The sequence below is a fragment of the Leptodactylus fuscus genome, chromosome 7 (genome assembly GCF_031893055.1).
Source record: "Leptodactylus fuscus isolate aLepFus1 chromosome 7, aLepFus1.hap2, whole genome shotgun sequence".
In the NCBI taxonomy this organism is placed as follows: Eukaryota; Metazoa; Chordata; class Amphibia; order Anura; family Leptodactylidae; genus Leptodactylus; species Leptodactylus fuscus.
In genome coordinates, this window is record NC_134271.1 from 114,157,480 (window position 1) to 114,175,045 (window position 17,566).

General features: G+C 47.5%; 1 protein-coding gene across 1 annotated transcript in view; it reads left to right on the forward strand.

The window, feature by feature from the left end:
• The window catches only part of LOC142214129 (deubiquitinase DESI2-like), an 82,011-nt gene that overhangs the window by 54,496 nt on the left and 9,949 nt on the right, over positions 1 to 17,566 (forward strand). The gene's annotated exons all lie outside the window — the stretch shown is intronic.

Below are 17,566 nucleotides of genomic sequence, written 5' to 3' on the forward strand. Positions count from 1 at the left end.
TGGGAAATTCGCCGCATGTCAGTTATACCTATGTAAACGTTGGTGGTTTCCCTATTGGTGTAATGGAAGCAAAAAGTCCACAGAGGAACGATTTATCAAGCAGAGTTACTTTTTACGTTTTAGTCTATGGAGATCAGGGCCGCCATCAGGAATTTTGGGGCCCCATACAGCCTAAGTGTCTGCCCCCCCCCCATTTTAAAACGACCTTATTTTGCGTCATACCAATTCTGTATTACATTTCCCTTTATTTAGCAGCATTACAAGGCTTAATCAAATTCTATTTGCAGGTATAATCTGCTACGTGTGGCAGCGCCTATAGAGAGCCAACACCATTTATAAGAGCCCTCCTAATAAATCCTCAGGGCTTATTCACATTGTGTTTTTGGCCTCCCTTGCCAGGATACGTTGGTAACCAGTCAAAATCAGCTGTCAACTTATCCCTGCACGAACTGGCCATTAAAAAAAAAAAAGGGGGGCCTGCAGTTCTCCGTGCAGGGATCCCAACAATCCCCCCCCCCATCCACCCTCTAACATCTTTCCATTGCCCCCTGTACCCATACCTCCCAACTTTGCGCGCCGTGGGAAATTTAGCCCCACCCACTGTTATGTTGACTCCGCCCACTCATTAATTTTTCATGTGCCCGCACACTGTATAATCCTCCTACAGTCACCCGTAAATTATATGTCCCCCCTCAGTCTCACCCCCCGGCTTCATATACACCCTTCATCTGCCCCCAGATTCATGTCCCCTGCATCTCTGCCCCCAAATTCATGCCCCCCATCTCTGCCCCCAGATTATGTCCCCTCCATTTCTGCCCACAGATTCATGTCCCTCCATCTCTGCCCCCAGATTCATGTCCCCCCATCTCTGCCCCCAGATTCATGTCCCCTCCATCTCTGCCCCCAGATCTATGTCCCCTCCATTTCTGCCCCCAGATTCATGTCCCTCCATCTCTGCCCCCAGATTCATGTCTCCACATCTCTGCCCCCAGATTCATGCCCCCCATCTCTGCCCCCAGATTCATGTCCCCTCCATCTCTGCCCCCAGATTCATGTCCCCTCCATCTCTGCCCCCAGATTCATGTCCCTCCATCTCTGCCCCCAGTGTCATGCCGTCCTCTCCATCTCTGCCCCCAGATTCATGTCCCTCCATTTCTGCCCCCAGATTCATGTCCCCTCCATCTCTGCCCCCAGATTCATGTCCCCTCCATTTCTGCCCCCAGATTCATGTCCCCTCCATCTCTGCCCCCAGATTCATGTCCCTCCATCTCTGCCCCCAGTGTCATGCCGTCCTCTCCATCTCTGCCCCCAGATTCATCTCCCTCCATCTCTGCCCCCAGTGTCATGCCGTCCTCTCCATCTCTGCCCCCAGATTCATGTCCCTCCATCTCTGCCCCCAGTGTCATGCCGTCCTCTCCTTCATCTGCCCCCAGTTTCACGTTCCACATAATCCACATTACACTTACCTTTTCCTCGTTCCCCCGCTGCTCTCTGCGCGCCTCTCTCTCTTACTGGCGCACAGTTGTAGACGCGATGTGACGTCATCACATCGCGTCTACACTGCCGGGTAGCCGGCGGCAGCGGCTGAAGCGAGCTGACCTGTGTCAGCTCCTCGCTTCAGCCACGTATGTGTTCAACTCAGATCGGCCCCCCCCCCCCATTTTTAAATTTGGCCGGGCCCCTGACGCCAGTAGCAGTAGTACTGGCCTATCGGCGGCCCTGATGGAGATGGGAGGGGTGGAAGAGGGCTTCTGGAAAACACACAAAGATAACTGCTGCTGCCACACTGTGCTATTCTGTGATTGAGGGGGAGCTCTCTTAAAGAGGACCTTTCATCAGATTGGGCACAGGCAGTTCTATATACTGCTGGAAAGCCGACAGTGCGCTGAATTCAGTGCACTATCAGCTTTTCCGATTTGTGCCGCGGGTAAAGCGCTATCGGTCCCAGTACCATAGCGCTTTACAGTCAGAAGGGTGTTTCTGACAGTCAGCCAGGAACATCCTTCTCCACAGCAGCGCCTATCACATTGTACTGTGTGAGCGGGGAGGAAGCCCCCTCCCTCTGCTCACAGTGCTTGTCCATAGACGAGTATTATCAGGAGGGGAGGGGGGGTTCCTCCTCGCTCACATTGTACAGCGCGATAGGTGCTGCTGTGAAGAAGAGCGTCCCTGGCTAACTGTCAGAAATGCCCTTTTGACTGTAAAGCGCTACGGTACCGGGACCGATAGCGCTTTACCCGGGGCACAAATCGGGAAAGCCGATAGTGCGCTGAAGTCAGCGCACTGTCAGCTTTCCAGCAGTATATACTGTAGAACTGCCTGTGCCCAAATCGGTGAAAGGTCCTCTTTAAGGCTGAGGCCCCATGGGCCGGAAACACAGCGTTTTACAGTATCTGCAAAGTAGATGAGATTCATGTGAATCCCATGCCCAGTTTGCATTTCAAACCGCAGCACGGACTCACTGCAATTTCCAAAACCGGCACGGTTTTGGAAATTGCAGCATGTCAATTATATCTACAGAAATGACAGCAGCTTTCTCGTAGATTTTAATTGTAACAGAAAGTCCGTAGAGGAAAACTCCGTGAACTTTCTGTTTAAAGCACTGCAGGAAGAACCGCGATGTATTCCCAATCATGGTTGTTCCCGCAGCGCTTTAGCATTGTGTATCGTCCCATGGGGGCTTAGCCTAATACTGCTACCATAGAGGCAGAAATCAATTAACATTCTCCTTATCCCCCTCCCATCTCCATAGAGCTCTGTGCAAGATACACTTAGGATTCTATGTAATCATACAGACTGATAAGAAGTTAAGGAGGAGAGCAGCCTAATAAGTGGAAAAAGAACCGTCTCCTTTATAAAATATATTCCATAGTTTCTTATATACACTTATTATATACACTTCTTATGTACTATTCACTTATGGAAAACTGTTTATGATTGTAGCTATACTTTAACATTGGGGTGCAAAAAGCACCTTCATAAAGGAATCCCCACCATCAGTACAACTCCTACAGATCTCCATAATATTCATGACATGTTTGTGTTGGTTTATCTTTATAACCTTCGATAGCAATATCACTGGCTATTGTTACCGTATATATCAATACTCTCCAAGGAAAGATTCAGATTTTTTTTGTAAAATGACTTTGTTATGACAAGATCCCAGCCAATATAAGATACAGTAACATTCACATTTGCCAACACTTGTGTTAACAGAAAAATATCTGAAAAATACAGAATCAGAAGCAGTGAGGTTTGCCATCTCAGGCACAGCGGCGTTTGTTGGCAGAGACTAGATATAAATTATATTTCTAAAGGCTTTTCTAACAAAGAGGCATTAACATGACAGTATGGTTGGCCGTGAGATTGTTATTTTAGTAGGATCTGGCAGATTATAGAGATGATGTGCTTTTTTCTATTATTAAGTATAGCTTTTCTAGAAACATACATTTATGGCTGGAGATGACTAATGCTCACGATGAACATTATCATTACTGTTATCATTCCGTTATACACATATTTGTGTAACTGGATAAATATTACAGCATTACATACGCCTGGAAAAAACAGATACATGGGGATGTATTTATCAAGTGTTTGCGCCTATTTTGAAGGCTTTTACTGAAGCCGTGTAGATTTGTCGGGGAAAGAGGGCTTGGGTTATCTATAGTAACATTTTTCAAGGTATTTATGGCATGTGCCTATTTTTAAAGAGGCATAAAAAAGGGGCAACTGATGAGCACAGCTAAAAAGGGGCAAAAAAACCAAATAATAAATTCCTCCCACTGTTTTATTCCCAGTGTAGGGCATAAGGGTCTGTGTATAATCTCATACTTGATAGAGATGAGCGAGTACTGTTCGGATCAGCCGATCCGAACAGCACGCTCCATAGAAATGAATGGATGCACCTGGTACTTCCGCTTTGACGGCGGCCGGCCGCTTAACCCCCCGCGTGCCGGCTACGTCCATTCATTTCTATGCGAGCGTGCTGTTCGGATCCAAACAGTACTCGCTCATCTCTAATACTTGAGTCTTCTTTCAGACCTTGAGTCATAATTACATACATACAGTTGAATAAAGACATATGTTTATCAACTTCAACTAAGGGATGGAAAAGAATGTATCTTAAGGAAAGGAATGTGGGAAACAAGAAAGCTATACATTTCTATAAGTTATAAAGTTTACTGTAAGAAGACATCTAAGCCTTTATGGAGGTTCACTATTCTATAGATTCACAGCTCATATAGTGAAGAAGCCTTGTTGTCTTCAGAGACTGAAATTGTTTTCCCAGACAGAAGGAATGCCCCCTTGTCGTTTGAGGGGATCTCTGATGGAAAAAACAGTTTATCATCTTGCTTGTGTCAGTTTTTCATGTTCCACTTTACCCTACGTTCACACCTGCATTAAATTTTCCATTCTTTGGGTCCTCTTAGGGACCCTAAAAACGAAAGCCCAAGCCACATAAAAAGCAGTTACCCGCAGAAACCTGCAGACCCCATTATAGACTAGTTGTGGCGAACGTATAGAATGCGTCCCTGAGATGAACTCAGATAATATGTGGGGGCCACTGTGGAGCATAATATACTGTGTGTGGGCTACTGTAGAGCACATTGTACTGTGTGGGAGCCACCGTGGAGCACATTTGACTGTGGGGGAGACCTTTGCTATTTATCCGTTTTATAGCAGACATATGATATTTTTACAAGCTGTAATAACATTGCATGGTTACTATAAAACAGATCCTGTGCAATGTAAATAGTGAACGCTAATTGTAAATGTATAAAGTTATACCAAATGCAAACTTTTACCTTTCAGTACAAAGTTGGTTGTATCATTGATAGCTCTGTAAAGCCCCATTCACTTGACAGTATTAAGGTTAAATTGTTGGTTTGGTCACTTGGTCTCTAAAAGGTTCGCTATTACTGGTCTAGACTATAATGGGGTCCGCCAGGTTGCCACCTGAGAAATGCAGAGAGAAAAATCCTCCATCCCACTGATCTCCATACCATTCTGCCCAGTTTTGTAAAAAGTGGTGTGAGTACAAAAAGTGGGATTTTCTGGGGAGTTTTCAGCCTCTGCTATTCAGCTTTGCAGCTACATTTGCATGGAAATCACCATGTTATTGCATATGAAATTATTAATTATTAGAGATGAGCGAACAGTGTTCTATCGAACTCATGTTCGATCGGATATTAGGCTGTTCGGCATGTTCGAATCGAATCGAACACCGCGTGGTAAAGTGCGCCATTACTCGATTCCCCTCCCACCTTCCCTGGCGCCTTTTTTGCTCCAATAACAGCGCAGGGTAGGTGGGACAGGAACTACGACACCGGTGACGTTGAAAAAAGTAGGCAAAACCCATTGGCTGCCGAAAACATGTGACCTCTAATTTAAAAGAACAGCGCCGCCCAGGTTCGCGTCATTCTGAGCTTGCAATTCACTGGGGACGGAGGTTTCCGTCCAGTTAGCTAGGGGTTAGATTCTGGGTAGGCAGGGACAGGCTAGATAGGAAGGAGAAGACAACCACAACAGCTCTTGTAAGAGCTAAATTCCAGGGAGAAGCTTGTCAGTGTAACGTGGCACTGACGGGCTCAATCGCCGCAACCCAGCTTTCCCAGGATCCTGAATGGAATACACTGTCAGTGTATTCCCGTATACCCGATATATACCCCCGATACCCGTTCCAACGGTGTGCCCCCCCACCTTCACCCCAGAAATACCCTGCAAGTCCCCTAGCAATAGGATTGGGGCTATATACACCCACTATTTTTGCTACTGCCATATAGTGCCATTGTCTCACTGGGAATTCAAAGAATATATTGGGCTTACATATAACTTCAATTCCAGGGAGAAGCTTGTCAGTGTAACGTGGCACTGACGGGCTCAATCGCCGCAACCCAGCTTTCCCAGGATCCTGAATGGAACACACTGACAGTGTATTCCCGTATACCCCATATATACACCCCAAATCCCCGTTCCAACGGTGTGCCCCCCCACCTTCACCTCAGAAATACCCTGCAAGTCCCCTAGCAATAGAATTGGGGCTATATACACCCACAATTTTTGCTACTGGTATATAGTGCCATTGTCTGACTGGGAATTCAAAGAATATATTGGGGTGACGTGCACCCACAATTTTTGCTACTGCTATACAGTGCCATTGTCTCACTGGGAATTCAAAGAATATATTGGGGTTATGTGCACCCACAATTTTTACTACTGGTATACAGTGCCATTGTCTGACTGGGAATTCAAAGAATATATGGGGGTTACGTGCACCCACAATTTTTGCTACTGCTATACAGTGCCATTGTCTCACTGGGAATTCAAAGAATATATTGGGGTTATGTGCACCCACAATTTTTACTACTGGTATATAGTGCCATTGTCTGACTGGGAATTCAAAGAATATATGGGGGTTACGTGCACCCACAATTTTTGCTACTGCTATACAGTTCCATTGTCTCACTGGGAATTCAAAGAATATATGGGGGTTATGTGCACCCACAATTTTTACTACTGGTATATAGTGCCATTGTCTGACTGGGAATTCAAAGAATATATTGGGGTTATGTGCACCCACAATTTTTACTACTGGTATACAGTGCCATTGTCTGACTGGGAATTCAAAGAATATATGGGGGTTATGTGCACCCACAATTTTTAATACTGGTATACAGTGCCATTGTCTGACTGGGAATTCAAAGAATATATTGGGGTTACGTGCACCCACAATTTTTACTACTGGTATACAGTGCCATTGTCTGACTGGGAATTCAAAGAATATATGGGGGTTATGTGCACCCACAATTTTTACTACTGGTATACAGTGCCATTGTCTGACTGGGAATTCAAAGAATATATGGGGGTTATGTGCACCCACAATTTTTGCTACTGCTATACAGTGCCATTGTCTCACTGGGAATTCAAAGAATATATTGGGGTTATGTGCACCCACAATTTTTACTACTGGTATACAGTGCCATTGTCTGACTGGGAATTCAAAGAATATATGGGGGTTATGTGCACCCACAATTTTTGCTACTGCTATACAGTGCCATTGTCTCACTGGGAATTCAAAGAATATATTGGGGTTATGTGCACCCACAATTTTTACTACTGGTATACAGTGCCATTGTCTGACTGGGAATTCAAAGAATATATGGGGGTTACGTGCACCCACAATTTTTGCTACTGCTATACAGTTCCATTGTCTCACTGGGAATTCAAAGAATATATGGGGGTTATGTGCACCCACAATTTTTACTACTGGTATATAGTGCCATTGTCTGACTGGGAATTCAAAGAATATATGGGGGTTACGTGCACCCACAATTTTTGCTACTGCTATACAGTGCCATTGTCTGACTGGGAATTCAAAGAATATATTGGGGTTATGTGCACCCACTATTTTTAATACTGGTATACAGTGCCATTGTCTGACTGGGAATTCAAAGAATATATGGGGGTTATGTGCACCCACAATTTTTACTACTGGTATACAGTGCCATTGTCTGACTGGGAATTCAAAGAATATATGGGGGTTATGTGCACCCACAATTTTTACTACTGGTATACAGTGCCATTGTCTGACTGGGAATTCAAAGAATATATGGGGGTTATGTGCACCCACAATTTTTACTACTGGTATACAGTGCCATTGTCTGACTGGGAATTCAAAGAATATATGGGGGTTACGTGCACCCACAATTTTTGCTACTGCTATACAGTGCCATTGTCTGACTGGGAATTCAAAGAATATATTGGGGTTATGTGCACCCACTATTTTTAATACTGGTATACAGTGCCATTGTCTGACTGGGAATTCAAAGAATATATGGGGGTTATGTGCACCCACAATTTTTACTACTGGTATACAGTGCCATTGTCTGACTGGGAATTCAAAGAATATATGGGGGTTATGTGCACCCACAATTTTTACTACTGGTATATAGTGCCATTGTCTGACTGGGAATTCAAAGAATATATGGGGGTTACGTGCACCCACAATTTTTGCTACTGCTATACAGTTCCATTGTCTCACTGGGAATTCAAAGAATATATGGGGGTTATGTGCACCCACAATTTTTACTACTGGTATACAGTGCCATTGTCTGACTGGGAATTCAAAGAATATATGGGGGTTACGTGCACCCACAATTTTTGCTACTGCTATACAGTTCCATTGTCTCACTGGGAATTCAAAGAATATATGGGGGTTATGTGCACCCACAATTTTTACTACTGGTATACAGTGCCATTGTCTGACTGGGAATTCAAAGAATATATGGGGGTTACGTGCACCCACAATTTTTGCTACTGCTATACAGTGCCATTGTCTGACTGGGAATTCAAAGAATATATTGGGGTTATGTGCACCCACAATTTTTACTACTGGTATACAGTGCCATTGTCTGACTGGGAATTCAAAGAATATATGGGGGTTATGTGCACCCACAATTTTTGCTACTGCTATACAGTGCCATTGTCTCACTGGGAATTCAAAGAATATATTGGGGTTATGTGCACCCACAATTTTTACTACTGGTATACAGTGCCATTGTCTGACTGGGAATTCAAAGAATATATGGGGGTTACGTGCACCCACAATTTTTGCTACTGGTATACAGTGCCATTGTCTCACTGGGAATTCCACAAATAATTTGGGGATTCATTCACCCTACATCTCAGGCTCTTGCCATATTCACCCAGGTTGTCAGTGCTGCACCAGCTCGTTCCCAGACAGCTCGGCCCGAAAAACACGTTACCTATATAGAGGATTTGGACAATGAAGACAACATGTTCTAAATCTAATGTCTGCACCTTCTCCAGAATTAAAATAAAGGCAGCGTTTAACTTTCAAATAGCACTGCACAAAGGAAGAGCTTATCAGCTTGTCTCATGACATGCTACTGAAAAGTTTCATTTGTGTATCTTAATGTAAATATAGTTGTATAAGCTTTTTGGGTTTTAGGCACTGCCAAGTTATTTATTACCACCTGCTCCCTTATAATGATGATGACGCCAAAGTCACTGTGGGTGTTCAGAGCTCACAGCTTTGGGTGACATTTGTCTTGCTCTCTGTCGGTACCAGCTGTCTTTTTGGATACCGTAAAGTTATGTTGACTTTATTAACAGCTATAGAAGCTTTAGCCAGGTTGTGACGGTGTGTAACCCTAACAACACTAAGTGGGATACACATTAATAGTCAGTCTATGTACGCTAAACGTATCACTGAAGTAATTTTTTTTCCCTCTCCCCTAATATAAGAAAGGAACAGACATTAGACCTAGACCGGGGTTCGAGGCTTGAAAAAATCCAGTATTATTTGTTCTTCATGATGTGAAATATGTGTTGAAAAGCAACCCAAGATGAAGTCAGCCATGTGTGCCAGTGTGTTACTTGGCATGCCTTTGCTGGCCCCAACTGTAAGGGTCACTCTCCATTTCCTCCATTTTCCACTCCCCTTCACACCATTTGTGGTGAAGCAATGGGATGCACTGAAGTGCACCCTCTAGCCTCGTGTGGGATAGGGACATCAGATGCCACTCCAACCCCCTCGTCTTCCTCCGCCAGCCAATGGTGCGAAGATGAGAGGAGTGTGCTCTGAATGTTTTCTGCCTAGCAGAGGCTAGTTCTCACTTACGAAAATGGCCCCACTTTGACCTGTATATCAGGCACAATGGTGTAGGTTTCAAAGAAACATGGCACCAACAAGTTGGAAAACGTGGGCCATGCGTGGACCGTGTTTGAGTCTGGCAAGCTCCAGATCTGCTACCAGGTTCCAGCCATTATCACAGGCGCAAAAATGCCAGGCCCCAGGTGTAGCAGGGAAAAAAAAATGCCATCTCAGCCAGGATGGCATCCCTGACCTCGGAGGCACTGTGCTGTCTGTCCCCCAAGCTGATCAGTTTCAGCACGGCCTGCTGACATCTCCCCATGCCAGTGTTACAGTGTTTTCCGCTAGTAGCTGGGGTGGAGGTTGTAGCTTCGTAGGGTTTCAGTCTACTCCTGCCATGAATTTTGGCCTGGGAGAGGAGATAGGCCACCCCAGTTTGCACCCGGGGAACAGACTCCATCACATTCACCCTGCCTGTCATTAAAGATAAGCACTGCAGCATCCCTGACCACAGGCGCTTGTCCATGTGTCGGTGGTCAAGTGGACCTTGCAGCAAAGCGCAGAGCTCTGGGCCCGACTGATGTTATGGGACACATGCAGGCGCAAGGCAGAGACAGCACACCAAGAGAAGTAGTAACGGCTAGGCCCAGCATAGGGAGGTGCCCCAGCTGCCATCTGCTGACGGAAGGCCTGGGTCTCCAGAAGCATAAACAAACACCAACATCTCCAGGGCCAGCAGTTTATCGATGAGGCTGTTACAGGCTTGGGCATGGGGGTGGGTTGTATTGTACTTCTGCCTGCAATGAAAAGCTTGGGAAATGTGGAGTGGCTGGGAAGAGGCGCATGATGGTGCAGGCCAAAAGGGCGCATGAGGGTGAACTCCCCAATGTGTCAGAGATAGGTGTGTAGGTGTCCTTGCATCATATACTTGCACCATATTTGGCTTTGGAAGTTAATTTTGTGCCAAAAAGTGGTTAAGACAGCGATCCCTCAGCTACTCCCGTTACACTGTCTATTGAAGTTACCATCTGTGGAAGTGGACCACCATTTCTAAGATCCCAAAGGAAGCAGGCAAGAGATGTGCAGTTCAGAAAAAAAGATGAGAAAATAAGTTTAGGCTGTAGAGCACAGAGGGATCGGAGAGGACAGAGCTGGTGTCGGCCAGGTATTCCCACAACATGCGCCTATACTTGTCCCTCCTGGTGACACTAGGCCCCTGAGTGGCAGTAATTTGTCCAGGGGGGCCATTAACGTGTTCCAGACCTAGGAATAAGTCTTCCAACAGGGTAGAGTTTTGCATGCCTTTGCTTCTACCCACTGTTTTTGCTGCTTAGCTTCCCTCCACATCTACTCTGCTTTCACCCCTAAACATCACCCCAGTTTATGCCTTTGCTTCTACCCAGGTTTTTTGTTGATTTAGCTTCCCTCTACATCTACACTGCTTTAGCCCCTAGACATCACCCCTGTCCATGTGGGGTCGGTGGCCTCGTCATCCACCAACTCCTCTTCCAATTGCGCACTGCCCCCTTACTGCAAACCGCACATGACCACAGCTTGCCTTGATGGCAACTGTGTCTCATGATCCCCACTTAGGTCCAGACAAGTCGGTGGCGGGTCCAAAACCCCAAAATTGGAAGGAAATGGCAGATGCTGCAGTATTTCTAACACCTGTTCCTGGTGCTCGGGCCTGGTCTGTGTTGTACCCTGCACCCTGCTTAACGCATCTGCCATATCCGAAGTTGTGCTGAGCGCATGCTAATGTTTCGTGTCCAGTGCAATGGATGGGATGGGATTTCACATAAGTCTGCCACCCATGGCCACTCATGGTTGAGCAACTGAGGGAGTTGACTTTGACGAACCCGAGGGTTTTGGAGTTGGAACTACATCAAAGGTCTGTGCTGCTCACACACTCTGCTCAACACATGATATGTTTAGTGCCAGCAGTGTGGAGACGTCGCACAACAGCCGTTGTTCCAGCAGGTACAGGCGTTGTAGGAGTGCATAGAGGCTAGCAGCGGCAACTATACACTTTAAAAACTATCCGCACAAGCGCCACACTTTCACCAGTAGCTCAGGAACATTGGGGTACCTTTTTCAAAAGATTAGCAGCAATGAGTTAAAAACGTGGCCCAGGCATGGAATATGTTGCAGGCTGCCAAGCTACAGAGCCAATCCCAGGTTACGGCCATTATCACACATGACAACATGCCTGGGCCCAGGTGCAGTGGCAAAAACCACATTGCCGTCTCATCGAGGATGGCATGACTCACTTTGTAGGCAGTGTGCTGTCTGGCCCCCAAGCTGATGAGCTTCAGCACGGCCCGCTGACGTCTCCCCACACCAGTGTTGCAGCGTTTCCAGCTCGTAGCTGGGGTCAATTTAACAGCGGAGGAGGGTGGTGTTTCAGCCCTCCTCCCAGGAATGTTGTGTGGGGAGACAAGTCAGGCCACCACATTTTGCGACCCGGTCCACGCCTCAACTACATTCAACCACTGTGCCCAAATTGAAAGGTAGCGTCCCTGTCCGCATGCACTTGTCCATTCGTAACTGGTCACATGGAACTTTAGGGCTAAGCGCTGAATTTAGGGACCGCCTCATGTTTGGGGGAAAGTGCTGGTGTGGACGGCACAGTGCGGTGGCGCAGTAGACACTCTGCCCAAAAAGGGCAGAGTGTCCCCCAGCCGGGATTCCAACATCTCCTGGGCCAGATTTCTTGAGATGAGGCCGTTGAAGCCTTGGGCATGTGGGTGGGTTGCGCTGTACTTTAGCATGAAATGAAAGGCTTGGGAGATGGGGAGTTGCTGGGAAGAGGCGCATGATGGCGCGGGCAAAAGGAGAAATGGCAGGAAAAGGTGAGGATAAGGGTGAACTCCCCAAAGTGTCAGAGGCAGATGTGGAGGTGTCCTGGCTCCTGGTCTGGACTGCAGCGCCAGCCCTGTCAACAGTGGAAGAGGCAGTGGCCGCCAGGCCAAACGACGATTATCCTGCGCTTGCTCTCACCCACTGAGCCCAGGGCTTGCCTTCCAAATGATGGCACCCGCAAGAGGTGGTGAGATTCCTCTCCGCAGATCTCCAAACCATCTTGGACTTGCAAATTGCACTAAATTTGTCATGTAACTGACATGTATATGATGAGTCTATCCATTGTCTGTTCATTTTGGTGAAAGTCAGCCTGTCAGCTGACAGACAGCTGTGCTTGTCAGTGATGATGTCACCGGCTGCTTGTACCCCCAGTTTTTGCTGCTTAGCTTGCCTCCACATCCACACTGCTTTTGCCCCTACACATCACCCCTATCCATGCCTGTGCCTCTAGCCATAAGTCTGCCACCCATGGAAACTCATGGTGCAGAAAGTGAGGGAGCTGACTCTGAGGAACCCTTGGGTTTTGTAGCTGGTACTCCATCAAAGGTCTCTGCTGCTCACACACCCTGCTGAACATACGGTATCTAGGGTTAGAGCGTGTGGTGACCTCGCACAACAGTAGGTGCTTCAGGCAGATGTAGGCCTTGCTGGAGTGTATTGCGGCTAGCTCCAGGTACTGTAGACTTGGGAAAGTGGGTGTCCAAGTGCCGCACTTTCACCCTTAGCTCAGCTAATTTGGGGTATGTTTTTAAAAATCATTGCACCACTACATTGAACATGTGGGCCAGGCATGGAACGTGTTGGAGGCTGGCAAGCTCCAGAGCCCTCCAACAAGCTAAAAAACCTGGCCCCAGGGGCAGCGGGGATAAACAAATTGCCATCTCATCCAGGATGGCATCCCTGACCTCAGAGGCAGTGTGCTGTCCGTCTCCCAAGCTGATGAGCTTCAGCCCAGCCTGCTGACGTCTCCCCACACCAGTGTTGCAGCGTTTTCAGCTCGTAGCTGGGGTCAATCTAACAGCGGAGGAGGAGGAGGGTGGTGTTTCAGCCCTCCTCCCAGGAATGTTTTGTGGGGAAACAAGTCAGGAAAATTCTTGAAACGGGAGAGTTTTGCATCTTTGCCCTTGCTGCCTATGGACATCCCTTTGCCTCTAGCCACCATTTTCCCTGCTTTGCTTGCCTCCACATCCACACTGCTTTTGCCCCTAGACATCACCCCAGTCCATGCCTTAGCTTGTACCCCCAGTTTTTCCTGCTTAGCTTGCCTCCACATCCACACTGCTTTTGCCCCTAGACATCACCCCAGTCCATGCCTTAGCTTGTACCCCCAGTTTTTCCTGCTTAGCTTGCCTCCACATCCACACTGCTTTTGCCCCTAGACATCACCCCAGTCCATGCCTTAGCTTGTACCCCCAGTTTTTCCTGCTTTGCTTGCCTCCACATCCACACTGCTTTTGCCCCTAGACATCATCCCTATCCATGCCTCTTCCCCTAGCCATAACTCTGCCACCCCTGGAAACTCATGGTGCAGAAACTTTGGTTGCTGACTTTGAGGAACCCTTGGGTTTTGTAGATGGAACTCCATCAAAGGTCTGTGCAGCTCACACACCCTGCTCAAGATATGGTATTGTAGGGTTTCAGCGTGTGTGAATGACGGACAACAGCCTGTGTTTGGACAGATGTAGGCCTTGCTAGAGTGTTTTTAGGCTAGCAGCGACTCCTGTGCACTTGCAAAAGTGGGCGCACAAGCGCCGCATTTTCAACAGTAGCTTCGGTACATTTGGGTATGTTTTTAAAAAACTTTGCACCACTAGGTTAGACGTGGGCCAAACATGGAACGTGTTGGAGGCTGGCAAGCTCCAGAGCCGCTACCAGGTTCCAGCCATTATCACAGGCGTAAAAATGCCAGGCCCCAGGTGTAGCAGGGAAAAAAAAATGCCATCTCAGCCAGGATGGCATCCCTGACCTCGGAGGCACTGTGCTGTCTGTCCCCCAAGCTGATGAGCTTCAGCACCGCCTGCTGACGTCTCCCCACACCAGTGTTTTAGCGTTTGCCGCTAGTAGCTGTGGTGGAGGTTGCAGCGTCGTAGGGTTTCAGTCTACTCCTGCCATGAATTTTGGCCTGGGAGAGGAGATAGGCCACCCCAGTTTGCACCCGGGGAACAGACTCCACCACATTCACCCTGCCTGTCATTAAAGATAAGCACTGCAGCATCCCTGACCACAGGCGCTTGTCCAAGTGTCGGTGGTCAAGTGGACCTTGCAGCAAAGCGCGGAACTAAGGGCCCACCTGATGTTAAGTGACACGTGCTGGTGCAAGGCGGGGACGCCACACCGGGAGAAGTTGAGACGGCTAGGGACGGCATAGTGAGGTGCCACAGTTGCCATCAGGTCCGGGAAGGCGGGAGTTTCAACAAGCCGGAACGCCAACCTCTCCTGGGCCAGCAGTTTAGCGATGTTGGCGTTCTAGGCTTGCGTGGGTGGGTGGTTAGCGGTGTATTTCTGCCGGCGCTCCAATGTCTGAGAGATGGTGGGTTGTTGTAAAGAAGCGCCTGATGGTGCCTTTGATGGTGCAGGAGAAGGAGATAAGACAGAAACAGGGGAGGATGAGGGAGAAGTCAACAAAGTGGCGGAGGCAGATGAAGTGATGTCCTGGCTCGTCCTCTGGAGTGCATCGCCAGCACTGTGAGCAGAGGCAGTGGCATGAACGGCGGGCGACGTTTGTCCTGCCGTTGCTGCCTGCCACTGATTCCATTGCTTGGATTCCAAATGACGGTGCATTGAAGTGGTGGACAGGTTGCTCTTCTCAGGGCCCCTACTCGATTTCGAGAGGCAAATTGTGTAGACGACACTATATCTGTCCTCAGCGCATTCCTTGAAAAAACTCTACACCTTCAAGAAACGTGCCCTCGATGGGGGAGTTTTTCTGGGCTGGGTACAAAAGGGAACATCTTCGGACATTCCGGGTCTGGCCTGGCTTCGGCAAAGCAGCTGACCTCTGCCTCTGGACATGTCTCTGCCTCTAGCTACCCTTTTTGGTGCTGCACCTGCCTCAACATCCACACTACTTTCCCAGCTTGACATCTGCCTTGTCCAGGTGGGGTCGGTGTCCTCGTCGTCCACCACCTCCTCTTCCAACTCCTGTCTCGCCTCCTCCTCCTGCACAATGCGCATGTCAACTGGCTGCCCTGACAGCAACTGCGTCTCATCGTCGTCGATGAGGGTGGGTTGCTGGTCATCCGCCACCAAATCGACCGGAGATGGAATGGAGGAGACTCTAGTGTTTGAGCATCTGGACACAGATACTCGTCTGTTAGGTCCGTGGAATCGCGAAATGGAGGGGCAGGTTGCGGTACAGTCAAAGGAAGGGAGAACAGCTCTGGGGAGCAGGGACAGTTGGGGTTATTGTTCTGGGAAGATTGGGAATTTTGGGTGGAAGGAGGACAAGACTGTTGGGTAAAAGGAGGTAGAGGCTGCCTGGCTGGTGGACAATGTGCTTTAAGCGTTATCCGACAGCCATTGCAAGACCTGTTCCTGGTTCTCGGGCCTACTAATCTTTGTACCATTCAGCCTAGTTAATGTGGAACTTTTGTGCAAAGCGCAGAACTTAGGGCCCGCCTGATGTTAAGGGACACACGCTGGTACAAGGCTCAACTCACCCTAAGTGCCAAAAACACTGCTGGTGCAAGGCTCTACTCATGCCAAGGGCCTCAATCTCTGCTGGTAGCTCAGCTTAAGGTCCTGTAACTTTGTTTGGAAGGGCTCATGTTAAGGGCTAGAAAAGTGAATTTTGGAAGGTCTTACCACATCACACACACACACACACACACACACACACACACACACACACACACACACACACACACTCAAAATGACAGTTAAGGGTGAGGGCTTTTGGAATTCCCATTGCCTATTCCATTTGTGGTTGTCATGGGGAACGTGATTTAAAGGGGTGGTTGTTACTGTTTGTTGAGCTTAAATTGGGGTTTGTGTCCATCCATTTGGGGAGTAAAGAAGGTTTCCAGCTATTTTCCCACTTTGATAGAGGTTTTTTTGAATGTGGAAAGTGTGTAGTTGTTAGGCAGTGATGTTGGAGTAATAGAGGGTCTTTGGTGTGTTAGATGCCCCCAGACATGCTTCCCCTGCTGTCCCAGTGTCATTCCAGAGGTGTTGGCATCATTTCCTGGGGTGTCATAGTGGACTTGGTGACCCTCCAGACACGGATTTGGGTTTCCCCCTTAACGAGTATCTGTTCCCCATAGACTATAATGGGGTTCGAAACCCGTTCGAACACACGAACATTGAGCGGCTGTTCGAATCGAATTTCGAACCTCGAACATTTTAGTGTTCGCTCATCTCTATTAATTATTATTATTTATATAGCACCATTAATTCCATGGTGCTTTACATTTGGGGCTTTACATACAGTACACAAAATATACAGGTAGATATAATACTAACAATGATTGACTGGCACAGTGGGGTAGAGGGCCCTGCCCGCGAGGGCTTACAGTCTATAAATGAAATTACAATTTATATAAAATGGGGTTCCAAAGCTGAATAATAGAGCCATAAATGGAAGTTGTAGAAACACCTCTTTAAGTATTCTACATGATAGGTTTATAACCAGTTTACTATTAAAGGACTCCCTTTAAGGGACCATTCCTTCCCTGCTGGTCTAGAGAACAGGGATCCAAACAGCTGGTGTCTCTTTGTCTCTGTATCCATCCAGAAATTCACTACTTTCCCCCTCTCCATAGAGCATGTAATATAATCCCTCAATGAACTGAGTCTCTTCTCTGAGGATGGATTTAACGAAGTCAATGATCAGTATAAAAAAGGGGGGAGGTGCTGTGGGCTGCTTTATTATAGGTTATGGAGGGCGTTTCAACTTATCCATCAACTCTAGTTCTTAGAATCTGTTAATAGATGCCTCTCCACTGATTTCAAAGCAGGCAGCTTTTATTTTGCCCCCACCATTCCTGAGCAAACTATGCAGTAGCTTTGAAGCCTGATATGCTATTTAGAGTCTGTACTTTCATGGCAACAGTGGGAAAGGGGACGTGTCCCTCAATCCTCCAATCA